General features: G+C 33.6%; 1 protein-coding gene and 1 long non-coding RNA gene across 2 annotated transcripts in view; one reads left to right on the top strand and one right to left on the bottom strand.

Moving 5' to 3' along the window:
- The window catches only part of LOC114346228 (protein glass-like), an 898,758-nt gene that overhangs the window by 404,555 nt on the left and 469,674 nt on the right, over window positions 1-24,529 (bottom strand). The gene's annotated exons all lie outside the window — the stretch shown is intronic.
- On the top strand, window positions 2,494-4,686 carry LOC126885137 (uncharacterized). Its single transcript, XR_007698295.1, has 3 exons — window positions 2,494-2,776; window positions 3,412-3,570; window positions 4,506-4,686. It is a non-coding gene; the product is annotated as an uncharacterized LOC126885137 (long non-coding RNA).

The following is a 24,529-nucleotide window of genomic DNA, read 5'->3' as shown; positions in this document are numbered from 1 at the left end:
AACGTTTATCCCTTTAGACCCGTTTAACCCTTAACACATTCGCAGACACGCTGTCATTTTATACACGTATTCTTATGGAGTAAATGACTTCATATGCAGTCATGACCGCGAATGTGTTAAGATTGCTATCTAAAAAAAATACCAAGAAACTTTACAGAATGAACGATACTGATCTGGCTGTTATTAACACATTCACAGACACACTTTAGATGTAGACACATCTTATGAAGTAAGTGGCTTCATATGCAGTTGTGTCTGTGAATGTGTTAAGAGGTAAAGATTGACGAGCTCCTGTATAGGATAATGCTACTGTTTTATGTTAAAAAAAGGTAAATTAGAATCTGACCAGGTTTTTATCGTGAGGGGATCAGAAGGTATAGTAGCAATATTTGAGTTGCTCCAAGTAATACTGGTATCATCAGCAAAAAGAAAAATTTTTCCATCAATTTTTAAACTACGGATGTCATTAATAAACGTAAGGAAAAGTAGAGGACCTGATACTGAACCTTGTGGTTTGTAGAGGACCCCACATACAATATTTTGGAGACTAGAGTCTGTATTATTTGCTCTAACCAGTTGTTTCCAACTATCCAAGTAAGATTGAAACCAATTCAAAGAAATACTACGAATTCCATTGAAATTTAGTTTTTTTTATCAAAATTTCATGATTTACACAATCAAAATCTTTGGCATAGTCACAAAAAACAATGGCAGTGTGAAGATTATTGCTCAGATGGCAGATCAACTGGCCTTATAAAGAATGAATTAATGAGATAGGAAACCGGATCTTGTGACAAAATAGTTGATGTTATATTTTTACTCACATTAACAAAGTATTCATTTAGATTTCCAGGGTCTGAAAGGAAAAATGTTTAAGCTGGGTGAATTTTATTTCGAAGATCGTTTATTATGGACTAGTTTCTTTTGCAACACTTTTAGAGCTTCTCAGACGATTTTGATAGTACGATTTTTTAGCTGATTTTATAAGTTTTAAATAGGTCTTCCTGTACTTGGTGATATATTCAGTGACAGAGCCATTGGAAAGTAAATTTCTTGATGTAGAGTAGTGAACGCATATTCATGGCTGATATGCGGATACCGGATACCTTTAGTAGTCCAGGGCCCAGGATTTGCGATGTTTTGTCTTAATTGTAATTAAAGGAAATGCTTTGTTGAACATAAGTACATAAAAGCATATTAAAAAACTCACTGAAAAGTGATAATTTTAAAATTACAGGAAAGTGCCACTCGGAGGTTAAGCAAAATTAAATTAAAACTTGTAGCTACTTTAGTTTTTTCAATTTATAAATCTAGTTTAAATTAAACTAAAAAGAAATATATCTTTTTTGTAAACAAACACATTTAACGGCTAAACAGCTGGCTCCGGTTGGATGATACTGCGCAGGACGAGTGTAATATCCACCACCGTCTCGGAGGTAGGTGTAGAAAAGTGTTACACTTTTTTTCCTACAGCATTTCAAAGAAACGAGTTGTACGCATTCTACGACAGAAGTTGAGTGTATCGTGAAAAAAAGTGTAAACACTAGAAAAACAAAGAAACAAGAAAGTGCAACACTTTTACACTTTTCTTACACTTTTCACGAACTAGTGTTACACTTAAAACAAAGGAACAGACCTATTTATGTTCTATTAATATAGATTTTTATTCCTTTTACCAATGGTAGTACCTATGTTTGCACGTAGAATTAATCGTTGACTATATGCATACATTTCTTTTCTAGTATGGTTATATTTTATACATAACTAGAAATCATTTTCAGTATTTAGGTATTTTATTTACTTTATTGATTTGATTATTTATATATTTGGCTGGCATTTTTTATTTGTTGGTGTGTCGCTAATATTTTCTATATATACAGGGTGTAACAAAAATACAGGTCATAAATTAAATCACATATTCTGGGAACAAAAATAGTTCGAATGAACCTAACTTACCTTAGTACAATCCCTAACAACACACAACATTCCAGGAATGTACTACCAAAGTTCTATCAATATTTGAATGTCCTGGACATTTAGGGAACATTCGGTGAACATCTGATTAAATTATTCCTGGAATGTTACCATAAGACATTCTGTGAACATACTACCAATGTTCCTATATTTTAAGTTGCGAAATAATACATACGTGTAAGAGATACAACATTACTTATAACATACCAGACAAACTAAGTGACATTTTAGGCCTACAGTGCAATAATATGTCAAATTTAAAGAGTTTCCCAAGTTCAATGAATACAATATTATAAACATACAAATGTAATAAAAATTATTGTTCGCGAATATTCAATTTGGAATCCGATTTTGTTAATAAAAAAAAATACTTATAACTTATGCAAAACCCAAGCGAGGCATTTATATTTATTTCTTTTGCGTTCATTTTCAACTTCGCCGTGCATATATTTTTGTGCATGACCCTTGAGAGGGCATCACGTGACTAAAAACGACCAACCAACGACCTCGCTTCGGCCATCTTGGCATCTTCATCTGGCGACCTTGCCGTTGCCCGGCCTTGCCTTGCCGTGGATTGTTGTTTGTATTTTGTATTATTTGTGCTTTTTAAGAATATTTTTTTAATTCGGATACTTTTATAATAGCTTTAATAGTATTATTAACATAGTGCATAAAATGGTGTCCTGTTTTTAACGCAGTTGGAGTAGCAGAAACAAATGTAGATAAAAAAATCTGCAGGAATAACGTTTCAATTATGACAGAAGCTCAAAACAAATGACTGAATGAAAAGCCCTATTAAAAGGTTAGTATGCAAATATGTAAACGAAAGCATGCCCTGTATTTCAGAAAATAAATTAATACTATTAATACCCTAATAATACTATTCATAAAAAATCTTTTAAGTAACGTAGATATAACAAAGTGAATAAAAGGCATAAATCAGAAGAATTATTATTTTATTTTATAAGTTAATAATTGGTCATATCCATTTATTATTTTAATAATAATTGTGAATAAGCCACAAACTTCGCTTATTCCTAACTAAAATAGTAAATAGAGATAGGTAATAACAAAAGGATTTGTAAAACTAAAATAATTCTTTTTGCGTTTTTGCTAGTGTATGCGTTTATAAATAGGATGGTAGACCACACACTATAATATGCAGTACCAACTAATGAATACACAGAATATTATAGTCGATTTGCTAAACTCAGTCTCAGTACTAATTACTGTAATTTTGGCAAAATTGGCCAAAAACAAAAAAAATTACCTACTAAAATCACTAGCCAGTTGTGTCTGAGTTTGGGGAACCGACTATACTAATAAACAATTTCTAAGCTGTTTTATAATAATTTTGTGAGTTCATTAATCATATTTTTTATTTAAAACTAAAATTTGTTAATAATGCTTAGTAATGCATATATTTTGTATTTTTAGCTTTCCAGAAGATCCTGCGAAGAAGACAAGAAAGTATAGATTAGATTTGTTAATAGAGGAGTATGTTCAAAACACTTTTTAGAAAAAGATATTGACAGAACTTCACTTTCATCTGTTCGTTTGAGAGACTGTGCTGTTCCAATAGCTTATGTCACACAGGTATATGCATAACCTAATTAATAATACAGTCCGTACAATATAGATACTGTTGTAATTCATTATCTACATCGGAGATCTAAGTTGACATTGTTGCCCAACTACAAAAAATTTTTGAATTCATTTTAAGTCAAATATATCACATAATTATTGCGAAGTAGATTATACAACAAAACAGATTAATATTCAATGTAAATAAATAAAAACATCAGAAATCGAAAACAAGAATTAAGGTATAATCTTATGTTACAGTTATTAAGGTACCAAGGGTATTATAGGGATATACGTTGACCGAAAGCGTTATTATTATAATACCTGTGGTGCCTTCAACGTTTAATGTCCAACTAAATTATTCTTTATATGCGAAAAATTTGAATGAATTTTGAATTGATTAGTTTTTAAATAAGTACATTTACCAGTAACAGTAGTAACGTAATTGTGGTAACCATAGTTTTAGTTAGGTTGATATTTGTCAACTTGACAGTATCTAAGTCGTTATTTAAATTTAATGCCCAAGGGCGTTATATCGTACTTAACAGACTTCGAAATGTCATTATTTGTCAAATAATGTACCAGTAGGACATTAAAGTAAATAATAAAAACAATAAATATAATGAATACTAAATACTTATTTGTTTGTGAAAAATCTATTTCTTTGTGGCTTTTTTGTAATTAATTATTCTAATGGGGAAATAAGCCACAATTTACTTGAAAAAATAATTTTATTAAAGTTTCTACTTCCACATCGGATGTCGTTGTCAAAATACAAAATGTTCATTATTATTATTTTATTTATTAAATATTATTTATTTAAATATTATTTAGTATTTATTTTTTTATTATTATTATTTATGCATATTATTACCTGTAAATAATATTTCTTCTGATTGTTAATTGTAAAGGATAGAAAAATTACCTTTTATTTTATTTTCTTTTAGAATCAGCTGAGAGAAGTGGTCTACAAAAAACCAGAAAGGAAACGGAATATGTGGCTACGAAAAGCAAAAGAAAGGTTTACAAAGCAAATGTGACACATTTTTTTATAATATTTAGGAATGTCAGCAAATTACATTAAAAAATGTATGTAAAGATTTTTTGCAATAAAAATGTTTATATTTATCAAGGATGTATTATTTGGTATGGCCATATATCGTCAGTGATGTGACAGTACCTCCTATCTGTTTTTTTCAAGAGATTTGTAAGATAGACTAAAAACTTGTTTCGGCCACCTCCTGTTTTCATATATTTTTTGACTTGTTTTGCAGTAAATTCAACTATCTATTTACTACAAAAAAAGTCAGAATACGTACGAAACCAGAAAGTGACCTTAAAAAATGTTTTTCGTCTCCTGCAAACCTCATGAAAAAACATATAGGAGGTATTGTCACATTACTGACGATATATTTCAGTGAATGTCTAAAAAATATACTGTGAATGTTCAAAGAACGTTCGTAGACATTCATGGAATGTTCTAACAAGACATTCAGTCTAAAAATATACTGTGAATGTCCAAAGAACATTCATGGAATGTTCCAACAAGACATTCAGTCTAAAAAATAGACTGTGAATGTCCAAAGAACATTCGTAGACATTCATGGAATGTTCCAACAGAACATTCTAAGAATATTTAAAATGCTGACACAGCACTTTCCTGGTACTTTCCAGGGACATTCGTGTGCATTTGGGGACATTCCAGGAATGTTTTCAATGTCCTGTGTGTACATTCTAGGAACATTCATGGAATGTTTTGTGTTATTAGGGATTATGCACATAAAAAAAGTTACAGCCCTTTGAAGTTAAAAATGAAAATCGATTTTTTCGAATATATCGAAAACTATTGGAGATTTTTTATTGAAAATGGACATGTGGCATTCTTATGGCAGGAACATCTTAAAGAAAAATTATAGTAAAATTTGTGCACCCCATAAAAATTTTATGGGGATTTTATTCCCTTAAACCCCCCCAAACTTTTGTGTACGTCTCAATTAAATTATTATTGTAGTACCATTAGTTAAATTCAATATTATTAAAACTTTTTTGCCTCTTAGTATTCTTTCGATAAGGCAGTTTTTATCGAGTTGAGGCTTTATATTTTAATATGTTTACATAAAAATTTTATGGGGGTTTTGTTCTTTTAAACCCCCCAAATGTTTGTGTACGTTCCAATTAAAATATTATTGCGGTACTATTAGTTAAACACAGTGTTTTTAAAACTTTTTTGCCTCTTTGTATTTTTTCGAAAAGGCACCTCTTATCGAGATGTGACTTCTTTTTTAATATGGTTCAAAATATACCTAAAAATGTAAATCATCAGTAAGTGTTCATATATTACCAAGTCTCCATAATCGTACTTAACCATATACAAATATGTGGTGGATTTGACAAATATTCGAAATATCTCGATAAAAACTGACTTTTGGAAAAAGTAATGAGGCAAAAAAGTTTTAAAAATATTGTGTTTAAATAATGGTACTACAATAAAATAATTTAATTGGAACGTACACAAAAGTTTGAGTGGGTTTAAAGGAACAAAGCCCCCTTAAAATTTTTATGGGGTGTCCAAATTTCACTATAAGTTTTTTTTAAGATGCTACTGCTATAAGTATGTCACATGTCCATTTTCAATAAAAAATCTCAAATAGTTTTCGATATATTGGAAAAAATCTATTTTATTTTGTAACTTCAAAGGGCTGTAACTTTTTTTATGTGCACATTTGTACTAAGGTAAGTTAAGTTAAATCGAATTATTGTTGGTCCCAGAATATGTGATTAAATTTATGACCTGTATTTTTGTTACACCCTGTATTTGTCGTACAAACTTTAGATTATACCTATTTTATATTTTTATTTCTGATTTTTGGGTAGTTTGTACAAGCACACACCACAAAGCAAAATTAGTCCAGACAATAACTTCTACACATGATACGTTGAATTCACATGGTTCGGATGATTACAAAAGTAGTTCCATTATCCATCTCATCTTCTAGTTTATTAATGTTGATAATAATATTATATCAATGTGGGTACCATAATATAATGCTTATATAAATCAGATATATTTAGGTTGAGATATAAATATAAATTCTTTGTTAGCTAAGAAACATTGATAATAGTCCTTATTTCTCTATTAAGTTTTAGAACAATACTCAGAAGAAGATTGACTAAACAGTGTGTTTTGAGCCAATCTCTTCTTCGGTTTGCCTTTAGCTCAATTTTTATTATTATATTTTATTCTAATGTTGTTTTTAATCATCAGGTAGTACAGGTACCTACATTACTCGATTTCATCTTTTGGCTTTGTTGTTGATGACTTTCAATTTATTACTTATTAATTTAATTATTATGTAGTACTCTGATGTATGAGCTTATCATTTTGTTGCATTATTAATGGTGCACTTTTAAATGTGTAGGCTCAGACAAGTACGTTGGTTTAATATTGATATTTGGTATGGAACTATGGAACTTATTATATTGTACACTACCATATCTCAGTTTATGTGTTATATTTGGGATACTTGATCACTTACTATTTTTTATTATTTTTATATCTTGTTATTGGATTTGCCATATTGGAAAGCTGTTGTGGTTTTATTTTGTTATTGGTTACTCTCTTGACGTTTGCCACATATATCTTAGATACTTTGTAATAATTTATATCCTTATATTCTACACACTATGGTTCTGGAATTAGTTTGGAAGTTTGATGTATGTACGGATTCTTAAGTCTCTAAGTCTGGATGTATGCATGATGTGTGTTTGTATGGATAATGTATGTATGTAGGGATGATGTATGTATGTATGGATGATGTATGTATGGATGATGTATGTATGTATGGATGATGTATGTACGCATGGATGATGTATGTATGTACGGATGATGTATGTATTGATTTCTTCTTGTGGACTAGTCTGTCATTACTCTGTTGATACTCTGATTTGTGAATGCGTGGGTTCGAGGTTGTTGTTCAGCAACTGATCACTGCTGTTCGATTGACTTCATGATCTACGTCTTTCATGGCTGAGTACGCAGATGTTTATCCGTCATAATATTTCTGGTCGGGAAATGTCTGCAGCAGATCCTAACCATTCTTGTGTATTTAGTCCAATTATTCCAGTTACATTTTTACCATTTGATAGGGAAGTATTTAGTCTTTTTATTTAGTTTATATTATGTAGTGGCAACACGGTAGTGAGTAGACAAATACCTTGTTATTTTTCGGCTGCAATTAACCCGATTTATCGGGAGTTTCAACGAGAAACAAATAACCAAAGTATAAGGAGTGCAAAACCAAGTAAAAAACTAATCAGTAGTGCAAAAATTGGGATTCTAAAAGGTGAGTCCTTAGATTAACGAAACCGGTAGATATAACATCGACTAGTGCGCAGCCTGTCCGTTTCCCCTTAATCCCCACTCCTTTGTCCTGCCAATCAAAACAGCAGACGGAGTATATCCCCTCCAGCCAAAGGTTGCATGGTAACTTTCCACCAATCAGCGTCGAGAATCTAATGGCGGGAGTGACGTCACCCAGAATGCTGCATTCTAATTCATTCACTCCACTCATTGAAATGAACTCGGAAAGTAGGAATGTATTGAAAATATGTATATTTAAAAAAAATACGTTTGGATTTTTAATGACTATTTATTTCATATATTCTTTAAAAAATGTGGTAGATACCTGTAGAGTTACAAAAATCATAGAATATAATTGCAATTAAATATATGCAGTAGAATAGCATTACTACTTAATTAAAGCAGAAGGAGATTCTTTCTTGTGTATATATGGGACTAAATCATTCAAATATCCTAGGTATATTAATAATGGGTTGAATACAATTTACTTTTTTAAATGATTTTGAGTAGGTATATAATTTTGAATTGGGGATAATGCATGTAGTACATTAATATAAATTCCTCCTAACATGTAAACCATGGTCAAAAAGAGATTCAACTAAAGATTTATGTATCAAAATTAGTAGTTTTTCCCTTAAGATTAAAGAGCATCTGATTACTTAAGTACTGGATTATAATATCTAAAACTATTAAAACATTATGATTCCATTCAATAGGTACCTGTGAAGTTTTACATTAACAGTAAATTATAAAAAAATACAATTTCAGTGCAATAAAGGGAATTTTCCCCATTTTATATATTCATTTAGTTTATTATTGTTTATTCAAACGATCTTCAGATGGCTGCAATATTGGTTATAATTTTATATGAAACAATTACATATAATAGATCTATTATCTATAGACTTAATTAGATATATTGTTCAATAAGTCTAAGCAGATTGTAACCTACACAGATGATGTAAACTTGATGTGAAGAACCGCAAGAGACATTACAGAACTGTAATGTCTCTATACAAGAATGTCCTTTACTATACAATACAGCAGAAAGAAAATCCAGTAAGTAAGTAGGTACTTAATACAACCACATTAAAATGTATCTTAACACTTGTAAAAGAGTTTTGGGCTTAAGTTATTATACTAAAAACACTTAATGATATCTATAGATACATTATATCTCAAGATATAAACACAAATTAAAATACTAATGATATTTAATAACAAAATATAGCCTCCAAACCACGTATCCTATTATGTTTAAAAACAATTCGTAAAATTGATCGTCTGGGTGACGTCACGATGACAATATTTCATTTGTCAATGTCAAAGTTACCACACAACCTATGGTATAGGGACCTTGCCCTCCAGCACTGTCCGCCGGCAATAACTTGTTCTCTGGTTTAAATTTTTTACGTTAAATTGTGTGATTTTGAAAATTAAGTTTTCGACTGTGTTAGTGACTTTATTTTATAAAATGCCACAGTATATAATCAAGAACTGTATTTATCATTCAAGTTGCAAATTGTGTGAAAGATAAAAAGCCAGTTAACCTATTAGGTAAGTTTAAAATATTCTATTTGTAATATTGTAGTCATTCCTGGCCATATTTGTATCGAGGGGAAGTGTTGGACGCTGTACTTCAGAACCGGACTTATACATTTTAATACTAGCAAAATACATTTTAAATAAATTAGCGTCGAATTGCATTTCTGATTCTTTCAATACATACTATAAATCATAAATGGTATAAAAATTGGGGATTTATATTCAATTTCACTTAAAGTCACCATTTTGATCCTGCATCTTGAACTAAGAGATTCATTTATGGGCAATTGTATTCCTTTGGAAATGATAGATATCAATTATGAAGCCTGGTGAAATCATAAATAAATCGTGTAGCAAGGAGAGAATAGTAGATGAAGTTGATGACGCATTGGACGAGAGCAATGATCTGTCTGAAATTATATCTTGTATAAATGTTTCGGAATATAAAAAAGAAGTAATAACACACATTTCCGGCTACGTTATATGTAGAATTTCAGCCCAGTTAAAATGCGAGGACTGTATTGAGAGCCTGTGTGGAGACAGAAATGATTTTTTGATTTGATTTATTAATCAGAAAGATAAATGGAATGCAATGCCTTACCCCTCAGCTGATGTTATTTTAATTTGTAGCACTGCAGAAAAAATTTTACAACATTTTTAATCGTTGTAAATAACGAAGTATTTTATAATCTTTTAGATAAAAAACTTTATGAGGATAACAAGATCCATTTCTCCGAGCAAAACTTTTTAACGTCACATTTTTCTAATTTAGTTAAAATTATTGTGTTAACCTACATCAATATTAGAATACACCATTATTATAAAATTTTATTAGATAAGACTGTCAGTAAGAGGATACAGTTTAACAAATTAACATTATTTTCTGGTTGCTAATATCACCACGTTTCGTTCGCCTAGGGCCTAGAAGAGTTCCGGATATGAAACATGAGATAGAGAGGTTTAGTGGGTATTACAAGTATCGAGTCCCACACTACCTTAGAGCAAAATACTAGGCGCTAGGGTGTGCGTAAATACATTCCTCTCTTGAAAAAAAAAGTTTACAATACATATATACCTATCGCTAATATCTGCAACACTTGCAAATTCTATATTATACTTTAAATAATAACGTATTATATACTATATTATACTTTAAATAATAACGTATAAGTACTCATATTATATTAAGTTTAAGTATTATATTAAGTTTAAGTTGTTTTAAGTAAATCATTTAATAATTAAATCGCCGGTATTTTATTATTCCAAAATTTTCCTGAATACGTACCTCACCCCTCCCACCCACTTGTCCGAACTTGGAATATTTGGCAGCCTTTGCGCATCTGTTTCTTGCGTGAACGTTATATCTTTCGTCTTCGTTAATCTAAGGGTGAGTCGGCGAAAAAACTATACAAAATTAACCAAAACAAATCGACAAGGTTAACAGATAAGAGCGATAAGAGACAAACGAGAGAGCTAAGTCTCGGCCGATTTATTTGCGACGTTGCCACTGTTAGCAAAATATCCCAGGTGACAATATTTTAATTTTTAATTCAATTTTAATTTAATTTTAACAAAGTAAATAAACGGTAGACACTGCTTTCTCCGCACTTTTGAGGTGGAAAGCAGTGCCTGGCGCCGAATAATAATGAAAAAGTTTTTGGAGAAAGGAAAAGGTTATGAGAGTGATAGCTCGACAACGGACGAAGGAACAAAAAGAAAAATGAGAGAGGGGGACAACGAAAATGAGGAAAGAGAAGAGCACGCGAAGAGCAGAAAACTTTCAACGAATTCACCACAAAAAAAGTATGAATCAAAACTAGATACCATAATTGAAATGATGAGTAAATTGTCAAACGATGTCACAGAGATAAAGAAAGACCAAAAGAGCAGTAAAGAAGCAATAGCACTCTTAATATTAATTGTTTTAATCAATTGCTCTCTAGGGAATCTTGGTGCTTTCTAAACTCACATCTATCTTCGGATAACAAGTTTTGCATATTTTATGAAAAAATTATGGAACTATTCGATAAGGCATTTCCTTTGCAATCGGTAGATACTAGACGATTTTCTAAACAGTCTAAAAATAAGGGCTTGTTGACTTCTAATTTAATAAATGAGGGGGATTTTATTAGAGAAATTTTCAGATCTATAAAATATTCAGAAAGTCATGAGCTCAGAATACGGTATAACATTCTAAAAAAAAATTATGAATACAAAGTTAAGTTAGCCAAGCAAACTTATTTTAATAATAAAATGATAAATGCGCAGAATAGTACGGCTGAGGCTTGGCGCATCATAAATCGAAACACTGTCGGAGGTAAAAATCGAAACTCTTCTAAATACCCAAGTAAATTTAAAAATAATTTGGGAATTTCTGTGGATGACCCTCATGACATAGCAGAATCTTTCAGTCAACATTTTTCGAAATCCGTAAACAATTTAATTAATCAAACTTCACCTGACTATAATCCTAAGTATCTTTCTTCGCCTATACACTCCCTTTTCCTTTATCCTGTTAGTGATGAAGAAATGAAAAGTATAATTAAAGATATCTCCAAAAAATCCTCGGCTGGACTGGATGAGATCCCGTATTCTATGTTAACACATGTATCTCATAACATATATAAACAATTAACATTTCTCGTAAACCTTTCATTTCAGGAAGGGATTTTTCCTCAAATTCTAAATACTGCTTTAGTGGTGCCTATACATAAAAAAGGTGACAAATCAAAATTTGATAACTATCGGGGCCTATCACTTTTATCTGTGTTTTCAAAGATATATGAGAAGGCATTTCATACACGTCTCCTCTCGTATATTAACAAGCACAACATTATAGAAAAGTCTCAATTTGGTTTCCGTGAAGGTATAAGTGTGCAAGATGCACTACTAGCGCTGTGCAATCATATTTTATCGAACTTTGATAAGGGTAATAAAGTTATCTGTTTGTTTTTTGACTTAGCACGAGCTTTTGAAACTGTAAATCATCCAATACTGCTGGAAAAACTTTATCATAGTGGTGTTAGAGGTACTGCGTTAAAGTGGATCCACACCTTTTTATCGAAAAGGTTTCAAAAGGTTAAGGTCAATGTGAATGGGAATATAATATTTTCTTCAGAAGAAAGTGTCCTCTCCGGAGTTCCACAGGGAAGTATCATTGGCCCTCTTTTGTTTTTGATTTTTGTCAATGATTTAAATCAACTGATAAACGATAGCTCAACATGTTTGGCTCGGAATCCATTAAATAATTTTTCTGATGCAATAAGCGTTCGAGTAGAAAACGTGGAACAGCAATCAGGCTGTTATGTCACTCAATTTGCTGACGATACCACAGTTGCACTAAATTCCAATAATTTTTTTCATGTAGTACAAAAAGCAAACTGTCTTGTAAAAAGTATGACTCATTACTGTTTAAATAATGCCCTAATCTTAAATGGATCAAAGACCAATATGGTAACCTTTTCACCTTCTACTATGCAGATGAGTCCATTAGTAAAACTTGACAATGGGTCAGTGGTAAATAGCCACTCCACTAGGTTGTTAGGTGTTTACCTGGATTCTAATTTGTCTTGGAGCTCTCACGTTGATTATGTAGTGGGAAGATTGTCTGTGCACTGTTATGTTCTATGGCAACTTAGGAATTTTGTCTCCCTAGATATCTTAAAACTTTACTATTTTGCTCATGTACAGTCAATTTTGCAATATTGCTTGGTTTGTTGGGGAAATTGTTCGCGAATTAATGAGGTGCTTGTTCTTCAAAAAAAAAATTATTCGTACCATGACGTTTAGAAGGCGCTTGGATTCCTGTAGACCAGTTTTTAAACAATTAAATATTTTAACTGTAATTTCACTGTACATTTTCAGTTGTGTTGTTTATGTAAAGTCACATATATGCAATTTTATTAGCAGAAGTGATGTTTCCTTAAAGAGTGGCTACAATTTTCGTTACGGAAATGATTTGGTGACCCCTGCTCGCCACTTGACCGTTGTGGGCAAGGGTCCTTACCCAACATGCATTCGTTTGTATAATAAATTGCCTAATTATGTTAAAGAGTCAAATATTTATGTATTTAAGAGAACAGTTAAGGACTTACTTCTGGTAAACACTTTCTATTCGTTAGAGGAATACTTGCAGGCATCTTTTTAACAATTTGTATGCTTTTGTGTATATTTTATATGTATTTATGTTAACTGTTTTTATGTACTTATAGTTTTTTACTGATAGATTGTATTTGACGCATTTCAATACTTGTAAAAGTCAGATGAAATAAAGATTATTGATTGATTGATTGATTGATAGAACAGCTCATTGAAGATAACCGAAAGTTGAAGAACGAGAACAAACATCTTAAACAAGAAAACAAGGAAATCAAAGAGGAATTGAAAGAAATAAAGGAAAATATGAAATTTATGGAAAAACAACGGAGGAAGAACAACGTAGTAATGAATGGATTAACAATAGACACCTATGAACAAGGAGCAATAAAAGAGGCGATGCTGAATTTGTTCAAAGGACATATGGAAATTTAGGTCAAAATAAAAAATGCATACAAGTTGGGAACAAAAACCTGTCTGATTGAACTAGAAGACCAGGAAGACAAAATCCAAAGTCATGAAGAATAAGTCCAAGCTAAAAAATTACAAGGAAGAAAAAATATATATCAACAATGACACCACAATGAGAGAAAGAGAAATACAAAAAACTATCCGGATGATCGCACGAGAAGAGAGAGATAAAGGTAATGAGGTAAAAATTGGTACAAATAAACTCTGGGTAAATAATGAAGAATGGAAATAGAATAATAAAGAAGATAAGATAGAAAAATCAAAAAACTAATAAAAAGCGCCAATGGAAAAACGATAATGGAACAGGCAATGAACAAGGACACGAGTAGAAATAAAGCAATATGCAACGATCAGGATAGAAACTTAAACTGTAAGAATGATGAGAAATGCTTACAAAAACACAGAACAGCTGCAAACAACAAGATCAAAAGTATAGAAACAACTGCAACTGAAAAGACCAAAATACCCGAAGGATGGACAATAGGAACTTGGAACGTAAGAGGTCTCAACGGTAAGGAGACAGAACTTGCAGAAGAATTTGATAAGGCTAGAATAGACATACTAGGTATAACAGAGACAAAAAGAAAGGGCAAGAGCCCACTCTCTCTCTCCTGTCGTTTTCCCATTACTGAGGATCGTGATGATTTCTTCCAATATTCCTAACAATGTTTCTCCATTGGTCTCTATCTTCAGCTGCTCTAAGAGCTTCGCAGAATGAGTTTCCAGCTGAATGCTTTATTGGGTCAGACCATCTAGCTGGTGATCGTCCTCTTGATCTTCTGCCCGGAACGTTTCCAGAAACAATTAATCTCTCCAAACTGTTGTCACCTCTGCGAACTACGTGACCAAAGAATTGCAGAATTCGTTGCAGACATATTGTGGACAGCCTTTTTTTAATATTGAGTTGGTTTAGAATGGAAACGTTTGTCCTATGAGCTGTCCAAGGTATGCGCAGCATTCTTCTCCAGCACCACATCTCAAAGGCATCAATTTTTTGGCGCTCGCATGCGCGAAGAGTCCAAGTCTCTGCTCCGTATAGAAATATTGAGAATACAAGGGCATTCACCAGTCTCATCTTAATATTTTGAGAGGGAGATCTGTCTTTCCAAAGTTTAGTTAGGCGACTCATCGCATTTTTTGCCATACCAATACGTTTCCGAACTTTTGCTTCACAGTTACCATCGTTAGTTATACTAGACCCGAGATAGACAAAGTTGTTTACTATCTGGTATTCCTGTAATATGTTAGTCAGTTGAATAGTGTCAAATCTGTCGACCACCATTATTTTTGTCTTAGCTTTATTGATTTTCAGACCAACTTTATTGCTTTCGTACTCAACTTTTCGCAGAAGATCAAACATTTCTTGCTCATTTGCTGCTATAAGTGTAGTGTCATCAGCAAATCTTAAATTGGAGATTTTTCTACCAGCTACTGTTACTCCACCGGCCCATCCTTCTAAAACCATCCTCATGACATGTTCACCATAAATGTTAAATAAGTCAGGTGACAACACGCATCCTTGTCTAACACCTCTCTCGGTCTTGAATTGGTTTGCGAACTTCTGATCTAGTCGTACTGTCGCTATATTAGACTGGTACAGATTTTTAATAAGTGTCACCAGGTGCGTTGGTGCGCCCATTTCTATTAAAATTGACCACAGATTTATCCAGCTTACACAATCAAATGCCTTTTGGTAGTCAACGAAGCATATAATCATAGGTACTTGAAATTCTCTAGACTTTTCAATGAGTTGTCTCAGGTTCAGGATTTGTTCCCTTGTACCTTTACCCTTTACAAACCCCGCTTGTTCCTGAGGTATTTGGTAATGTAGATAGGTTTTTAATCTGTTTTTGATGATATGCAACAAGATTTTACTAGCATGTGTTATTAGTGACAGTGTGCGGTAGTTTTCACATCTGGTAGTAGTTCCTTTTTTGTGTAGTGGGATGTAAATTGAGGTACACCAATCAGATGGCCATTTACGTGAATTCCAAACAGCGACACAGATAGAATGGATGATATGTAATCCTTTGTCACCTAGTAACTGTAGTATTTCATATGGTATTGAATCAATGCCTGGGGATTTATTTCTCTTTAGTGATTTAATTGCATCTTTGACTTTAGCGAGTAAGACAGTAGGTTCTCTAGGGTAGTCAGAAGGCCACTGATTTTCTGCTGATACCTCGTTATTTTTATATAGCTCGCCACAGTAGTTTTGCCATGTTTCCAATATTTCATCAGTATCGGTCTTTAAATTACCTTCCTTATCTATTACAGACCACGTTTGAGGTCAAAATTCTCTGGTAAGGAGTTTGATCTTCTGGAATAAATCCCTCGGTTCATTTCGACAGCCATGTTCCTCTATATCTCTGCATATTTGAGAGATGTAATCAGCTTTGTCTTTGCGGCACTGTTTTTTGATTTCTTTCGATAACGCTCTGTATTCATCGTTTGTTCCGTATCTAATTTTATGTTCTTTTCTGCGTTGAATCACAGTCCACGTATTATCGGATATCCATGGCTTACGGCCAGTGGAAACCGCTGCCTCACAGTCTTTTGCAGCCTCGATTACCTTATCTTTGAGATAGATCCAAGTGCTCTCAGGCTCACTATCTATTTGGTCTAAAGAAAGAGCATCTTCTAGGTTTTGTTGGAAGTCATTGATTTTTAATGGACTTAGAGACATGACTTTTCTCTGGGGTGTTCTTTTGGGGACTTTGAAACGAAGTCGAACGTTCAATACCAGGAGTTGATGATCGCTTCCACAGTCTACGCCAGGATATGTTTTACAGTTGATGGACGACGACTTCCATCTTGATCTTATTAGGATGTAGTCTATTTGATTCCTTGTTCGTCCATCTGGGCTGCGCCATGTGTATAATCTCCGTGGATGATGTTGATATAACGTGTTTGTAATTGTAAGATGTTGTTCTACACAGAACTCCACTAGACGGTCGCCATTCTCTTTTCTCTGTCCCAGTCCATTTTTGCCCAGCACTCCTTCAATATTTTCATTAGATGACCCCACTTTGGCGTTAAAATCTCCTAAAATTATGACGAGTTCACGATTCGGAATAGCGCGAACAGTTTCTTCTAGACGACCATAGAACCTGTTTATGTCTTCTTCTTGTGCAGCTGTTGTAGGAGCGTATACCTGGACAAGGTGTAGGGTATTGGTGGATATTCTCATTTTAAGGGATATTATCCTGTCATCAATAGTACTATATCAAATTACGCAGTCGTTAAGTTTAGAGGGTACAATTATTGCGACTCCATTTGTACTTTTGTTATCTGGGCCTGAAAAATAGACGAAGTTGCTAGCAGTTGTTTTAAAATGCCCTTTTCCTCTCCAGTGAGTTTCTGAGAGTCCCAGTACCGAAATATTGTGGTCTGCCATTTCTTTTTCAATGATGTGTAACTTTCCAGGGTTTTGGATCAGTCCCTGGACGTTCCATGTACCAATTCGCTGACATTTTCTTAAATTAAATGAAAATTTGGATTCAGTCGCACAATTTCTGCCAGGTGCCTGGTCCCTCACACCTTGGCAGCCGGTAGCAAATTTCACACCATCCGACCCGGAACCGAGATGGCGCCGAGCGTGAGTCGGGTCGCTAACCATTCCATCTTCACTTACCAAAATTGTCATCGTTATGGGAAGAAATTCTCTTGGGAAAATAGTGCAGTGGTTCCCTTTGCCTTCTGCACCGCTGTATATGTGACGTTTCTGTGGCTATCATTCTCGCCGCATGGTCAGTTTTGTAAGAGCCAGCTGCCACTGTCCAACCTATCACCATGTCTGGCTACCCTCACTTAGTTTAGCCTGCAGACCAATGCAGTTGCCCGGGATGTGGCACGTGGAGCCATAAGTGAGAGTTGAGTGCCTTATGAGGACCAGTTATCAAAAACAATCTCCCGTCTATGACGTTTGATGTGGTCGTTCCAATAAAAGGTGCTACCTCTATAACACACTCGTACACCCCGAGAGCACACAGTTTCTAGAAAATGGCCATTTTTTAATCCTCAGCGGAGTATCGCAATTAGCAAGAGCAAGTGAAGGGGCTGGTTGTTTAATCAATAAAAATTTGACTAGCAGCATTAAGGATTGGGAATGTATCACCGAAAGGATCCTGAAAATAAGGATGACAACCGATGAGAAGAAGCTACTTAACATATTTGTCATATACGGACCAAATGATACCGAAAGAGCGAAGACCAAGGACATTTTTTGGGAAAAGGCGACAGAGATTATAGACAGCGCAGAAGAGAACACAATAGTAATGGGAGATCTTAATGGTAGAGTAGGCATAAAAGACAACGACTCCTCGGATGTACTAGGGCGATATGGAGAACTAACAAGAAATAATAATGGAGAACGTATTATAGACTTTTGCAGAGAGAATGATCTTTTAATAATGAATTCGTTTTTTCAGCATAAAGATGTGCATAAATTCACCAGAGAAGTTAAAAGCAGAGGAGAAAGATCTATTATTGATTATGTATTGGTGAACAGATCTTTAAGACAATATATTAAAGATGTCAGAGTGCGAAGGGGAGCAGAAATATATAGCGACCATTACTTGGTAGTATCCCGAACAAGTATAGGAAACGAACAAAAACTAACTCAAAGGAAACTGAGAAAAAGAGACAAAACCCCAAAAAATCTCACAAACGCAGCTATTAAGTCATATAAGCTAACATATAAGAAAATAGCACAGAAATACAAAAACTATGTAAACAATAGTCTACAAAAGCACTTAAACCAGAACTATGACTTAGAAGAAACTTGGCAAAAACTTAAAGAAGCACTCCTAGATGGAGGCAAGCAAGTCTGCGGAATGACTATAAACAATAAAAACAATAAGTGCACAAATTGGTGGAGTAATGAAATAAAAGAAGAGGTCAAATTAAAAAAGTTAGCGTGGAAGAAATACCTAGGGAAGCAGAGCCCAGAAAGCTATCAAAAATATAAACAGCAGAGGGCAAAAGTAAAAGACATGGTTATGGAAGCGAAAAAGAAGAGCTGGGAGGACTTTGGCAATAAAATGGAGAAAGACTACCACACTAATCAAAATTTATTTTACAAAATCCTAAAAAGTCTAAGAGCAGAGAAGGTACAACAAACACCAAAACAACTTAAAAATGAAAATGGGCACATTCTCTGCGAGAACGAAAGCATCACAAACAGATGGAGAGAATATTTTGCATACCTCTTGACCCAAGAAGACTCCAATAATAAATCAGATAACACCGAAGAAAATGCACTTGAAAACCAAAATCACACCGAAATAACAACAGATGAAATAAAAGAAATAATATGCAAGCTTAAAAGAGGAAAGGCAGCTGGCTATGATAAGATATCCGCGGAAATGCTAAAAAATATGGGAGAAAGTGGAAATGAAATGCTCAGAAAAGTTTGCAATAAAGCATGGAATGAGAGTAAGATCCCAAAAGACTGGGAAGTGGGGATTGTTCTACCCATTTTCAAAAAAGGAGACAGACGAGACTGCAGTAATTATAGAGGTATAACACTCCTGAGTATTCCTTCCAAAGTCTACGAACGAGTACTAGAGAAAAAATTATTACAAGAAGTGGACCACAAACTGGAACAGTCACAAAGCGGATTCAGGAAGGGAAGAAGCATTCATGACCATATTTTCACACTCAAGCAGCTAATACAAAATACGCGAAATACAAGCACAGAACTACACCAAGCTTTTATAGATCTAGAAAAAGCATTTAACAGAACACCAAGGATAGAAATCTACAAAAGCCGAATGAACAGAGAAGTAGACACTAAACTCAGAAAAGCTATTATGAGCCTATACAAAACACAAGAAATAGAGTAAGAACAGATAATATGGAATCGGACGAGTTTATAGTTAATGATGGCTTAAGACAAGGAGGTGTACTAGGCCCCATCTTGTTCAATATTGTTCTAGATGATGTAATGAAGGAAACCAGAGAAGAAACATCGAAAATATATGTTGGACATAAAAATCTCGAAATGATACAGATAGCAGAATGTGCATTTGCAGATGATCTCGTTGTGTTTGGAAGAGATGAGGGCCGCACTACAGAGAAACCTCCAAATATGGAGGGATAAACTTGAAAAACGTAATCTGAGGATTAACGAAAGTAAAACTAAGGTCATGATATGTGGGAAAACAGATAAACGTACAAAAAATTAAAATCAATAACGACACCTTAGAACAAGTTTAAACTTTCAAATACCTGGGAGTTCAAATAGAGAGTAGGGGTGCACACGATACTGAGATAAACAACAGAATAGCAAGCATATACCATGCAATTAAGAGCACATTCCTATCGAAAAAAGAAGTATCCCAAAAAGCCAAGATAACAATCTACAACACAGTTTTCGTACCTATCCTAACATTTGGATGTGAAAGCTGGACGCTCACCACCAGACTAAAGAAGAAACTGCAAAGCATGGAAATGAAGTATTTAAGAAGAGTACTAGGTGTGACCAGGATGGACAGGATACGGAATGAGGAAATAAGAGAACGCCTTAAAGTCCAACCAATAGAGAAGAAAATCGAAGCAGCCCAGTTAAGATGGTACGGCCACATGGTTAGGATGGATAAAGGAAGGCCAGTAAAACAAGTTTGGGAAGCGAGAAGAAACCTGAAAAGATCGAGGGGCAGGCCCATGAAGACCTGGGACGATGAAATCGCTGTCATCCTAGACAAAAGAGGAGTCACTAAAGAACAAGCGAAGAAAATGGCAAGAAATAAGAAGGATTGGAGGAAGTTTGTGTACGAAGCATAAAAATAGACTTTATTTTAGACTTTATACCCAACACCTTAGGGTAGGAGGGTTATCGATTATATATATATATATATATATATATATATATATATATATATATATATATATATATATTTATGCACAGATATCAAAGTGAGGTCCTGACATTACGCGCACTTAGTGAGGACCGGTAGAAAACGTAGACATAATCGTTTCAACTCTTCATAGTGACCTTGACAAGTAAATAGCAATTAAAAAATGACGAGTATACACAAAAAAAATTACGTATATGTGCCCCGTATTGTTCAAGTATATTGCCACCCAAGTGAGGCCATTATACGCAGCTATTAAAGTGAGACTGTATATACTTTTTCGTTATGCGCACAAAGTGAGGACAACTTTACGTGTATATTTCCTTACAGCTCATCAAGTGAGGACCATACAGTGTTGTCGATAAATATGAGATTAATCGTTTCTACTGCCTTTTTCTGTATAACACAGTAAGAATTATTATTGTTTCGATGTTTCAGTCACTTGTGGTTATAAGAAGGATGTGGACTCTTTGTTCTTGCTCGTACTGTTTGTTAATTTTATAACATTTTAGTACCTCAGCATTAAATCACGGTAGCCTTATCGGAGACTAGCGTTAATAAAGAAATAGTTTTATATTTTTTAATAATTTACGTTAAAGATGGATAGGAAAGCACGAATTTTGAAAATAGCGTTAGTTGAGAACAATAATAATCAAAATGGAGGATACAGTGATAGTTCAGTTATGTGAAATTTATATTGAACTTAACATATAAATATAAAAGCCCGACTTTTGATCTAAGGGGAACACAGTTTTTACGGTACATACATATCTGTCATTTGTCAACCCCCTCCCTTCCATTTCCCCCACCCCTTATTTTTAAATAGGGGATAGGGGCGTGTGCTAGCTCATTTGAAAGGATATTCAGTATTATTAACATTGACATAATTATCTATACAGAGTGTATTTTAGTATATGTACTGTTGTCCCTGTCGATTTTCATTTTGAAACGACAATTTTCCAACCTTAATTTTAGTATACAAGATGATTTACTTAATTTAATTAAACTTAATGTACCTTTTTTACTGACTTAATTTTACAGTTACTCCTCTAGATGGCAAATACAGTGAATATGTGCATATGTTTTATTTCGAATAATCATTTTAAAATAGTTTTAGTTTTCTATTTTCTCTGAAAATTGTCTTATACTTAAAATCATGTCACTACACATTTATACGAGACTACATATTAAGAGTATAGAAAGTATTATAATATATGACATACATGATTTTTTCCATTTATTGAAGATATTTCACCTTATCCTGAAACAATGCAATGTGACCAAGTGTCCTCAACTAAAAAAATATATCCCACTATTTTGATACTAAATGTATAGTTTGTACTATAAACCGTATTGAAATAGATTGCAACATGTGTGTGTGGTTGGGATATTGACTGCGAAACCTAAGGCTTCATTCGCCTAATCATATTTACCTTTGATTCTTATAACAATAAATAAAATTGATTAACATTTTATATCAATATTATTAGTGTTTTTAAACAATATCAGTATGATATATCAGTATGATAAAGTCAAGATAAACAATACTATAACAGAAAGCTTTGAGGTCAAACAATGACTGCGGCAGGGTGATCCATTATCGTCTATAATGTTTAGCATATTACTAGAAAAGGTTATACAGGAAGCAAACATTAATAGAACAGGTCTGATCTACCACAAAAAACATCAGTGCTTGGCATTCGCAGACGATTTGGTAATCTTGGCTAGGAGCAAAATAGAACTTATAGAAACAGTCATGAAACTTGAGGAGAGGGCAGCAACCAAAGGATTGTATATAAATGAAGCAAAAACAAAGTATATGGAATGGACAAATAAGCAATTCGTTCGGGGGCAATACATAACAATGACAACAGCGAAGGGAACACAGTATAAATTCGAAGAAGTTGAGAGATTTGAGTACTTAGGAACTGTCTTCACAAGAGATCCTAACTGTGAAGAAGAAATACAAAAGAGAATTATGTCGGGCAACCGCGCTATATTTGCTTTTAATGGGTTGTTAAGAAGTAAATATATATCACGAAGAGCAAAACTAAGAACTTACAAGACCGTAATAAGGCCGATAGTAACGTATGCTTCTGAAACATGGGTCACAACAAAAAAACATCAAGAGTTGTTATTAGTTTGGGAGAGGAAAATACTGCGCAAAATCTTCGGTGGGAAAAACTTAAATGGACAATGGGTAAGAAGAACAAATAAGGAACTAACTGAGCTCTATCAAGATCCTAACATACTAGCAGTAATTAAGGCGCAAAGACTTAGATGGTTGGACCATGTGCAGAGGATGATTCCATCTAGAATTCCCAGAATGGTACTATCTAGTGCATTGGCAGGGAAAAGACGAAGAGAAAGACCGAGGTCACGATGGAGTAATGGAGTTAGAGAAGATATGAGAAGAATTAACTTAAGGAACTGGGAAACAAAAGCGACTGACAAAAGGGAGTGGAAAAGAATAGTACATCAAGCCATGGGCCTACTAGGCTCGTACTGCTTACATATTATAATATCAGTTTTCTAATATTATCCAGTTCCATATCCAGTTCCGAATCCAGTGGTTATATTTCTTCCGTATTGTTTAGTTTCGCTTTCAGTGATTGTATTTTTTTTCTTGTTTTTTTTTTGAAATATTTATTTATTATTTTATTACTATATTTTTTTATTGTGCTCATAATATATTGCAACATTGTCTACAGACATGAATGCAGTAACAATAAATAAAAAAATCGGAGATCCACACCCCGGATTTGAAATCGAAACCTCTGCTTTACGAATCCGAGATCCGAGGTATACCCACTAGGTTACTAGGCTATCGCTCTTAAGACAATATTTTTTCCTGAAACGGGGAACTTCTAAAGCCGGGTCTAGACTATGTAACAAAACATGCTAATAACAAAGTTGTACAACAAATTTGTTGTACAACTTTGTTATGTAACTTGTTATAATATAGCATGAGTATCCAGACTATATAACAAAAAACAAAACAATAACATGCGCATAAATTTTGCAGCATTTTAGATGGATAGCTGGTAGGTTAGGTAGTATATAAAATTGCGTCATATAAGTATGGAGGATCTCTTCATAGCAACAGCAGCTTGTGTAATATTGTGGAGGCGACACCGGCGTGTTAAATTAATATTTTGGATGTGTCCTTCATTAGCAGCTCGAGCAAAATATAGGTAGTGATATAGCTCTTTTAGCTGATCTGGAAAGAGATAACATAGACCCATCGACAGGAGACATTAAATGTGATGGCAGTTTTAAAAACTTCTTAAGAATAGAAAGTTCTGATTTTGAATTTCTTATAAATGAAATCGGCCATAAAATAGGCAGGAAAGACATTTCGAGATGCAATTCCAATAAGAGAAAGATTAACAGTTATATTAATAGCAAAGTATATTTTTTAAACTTTTTACTCATTGTTTCAGAGAGGAAGTATAACATTTGTGTAAAATTTAATTCCTCAGTATTATCGTCTTCAACTGTTCATGATTGAGTGTCACTGTCTGTTTGAATTGGTGTAGCTGGAGAAGTAGCGGATGTAGGTGTAGTGGACGGAATAGAAAGGCTCAGATATATTGTATGATTGTGTGCCTGTTTGAGTAGCTGATGAAGCAGTCTGCATCTG

This window comes from Diabrotica virgifera, chromosome 5 (genome assembly GCF_917563875.1).
Source record: "Diabrotica virgifera virgifera chromosome 5, PGI_DIABVI_V3a".
NCBI lineage: Eukaryota > Metazoa > Arthropoda > Insecta > Coleoptera > Chrysomelidae > Diabrotica > Diabrotica virgifera.
This window is presented reverse-complemented; position numbering and strand designations above follow the sequence as displayed.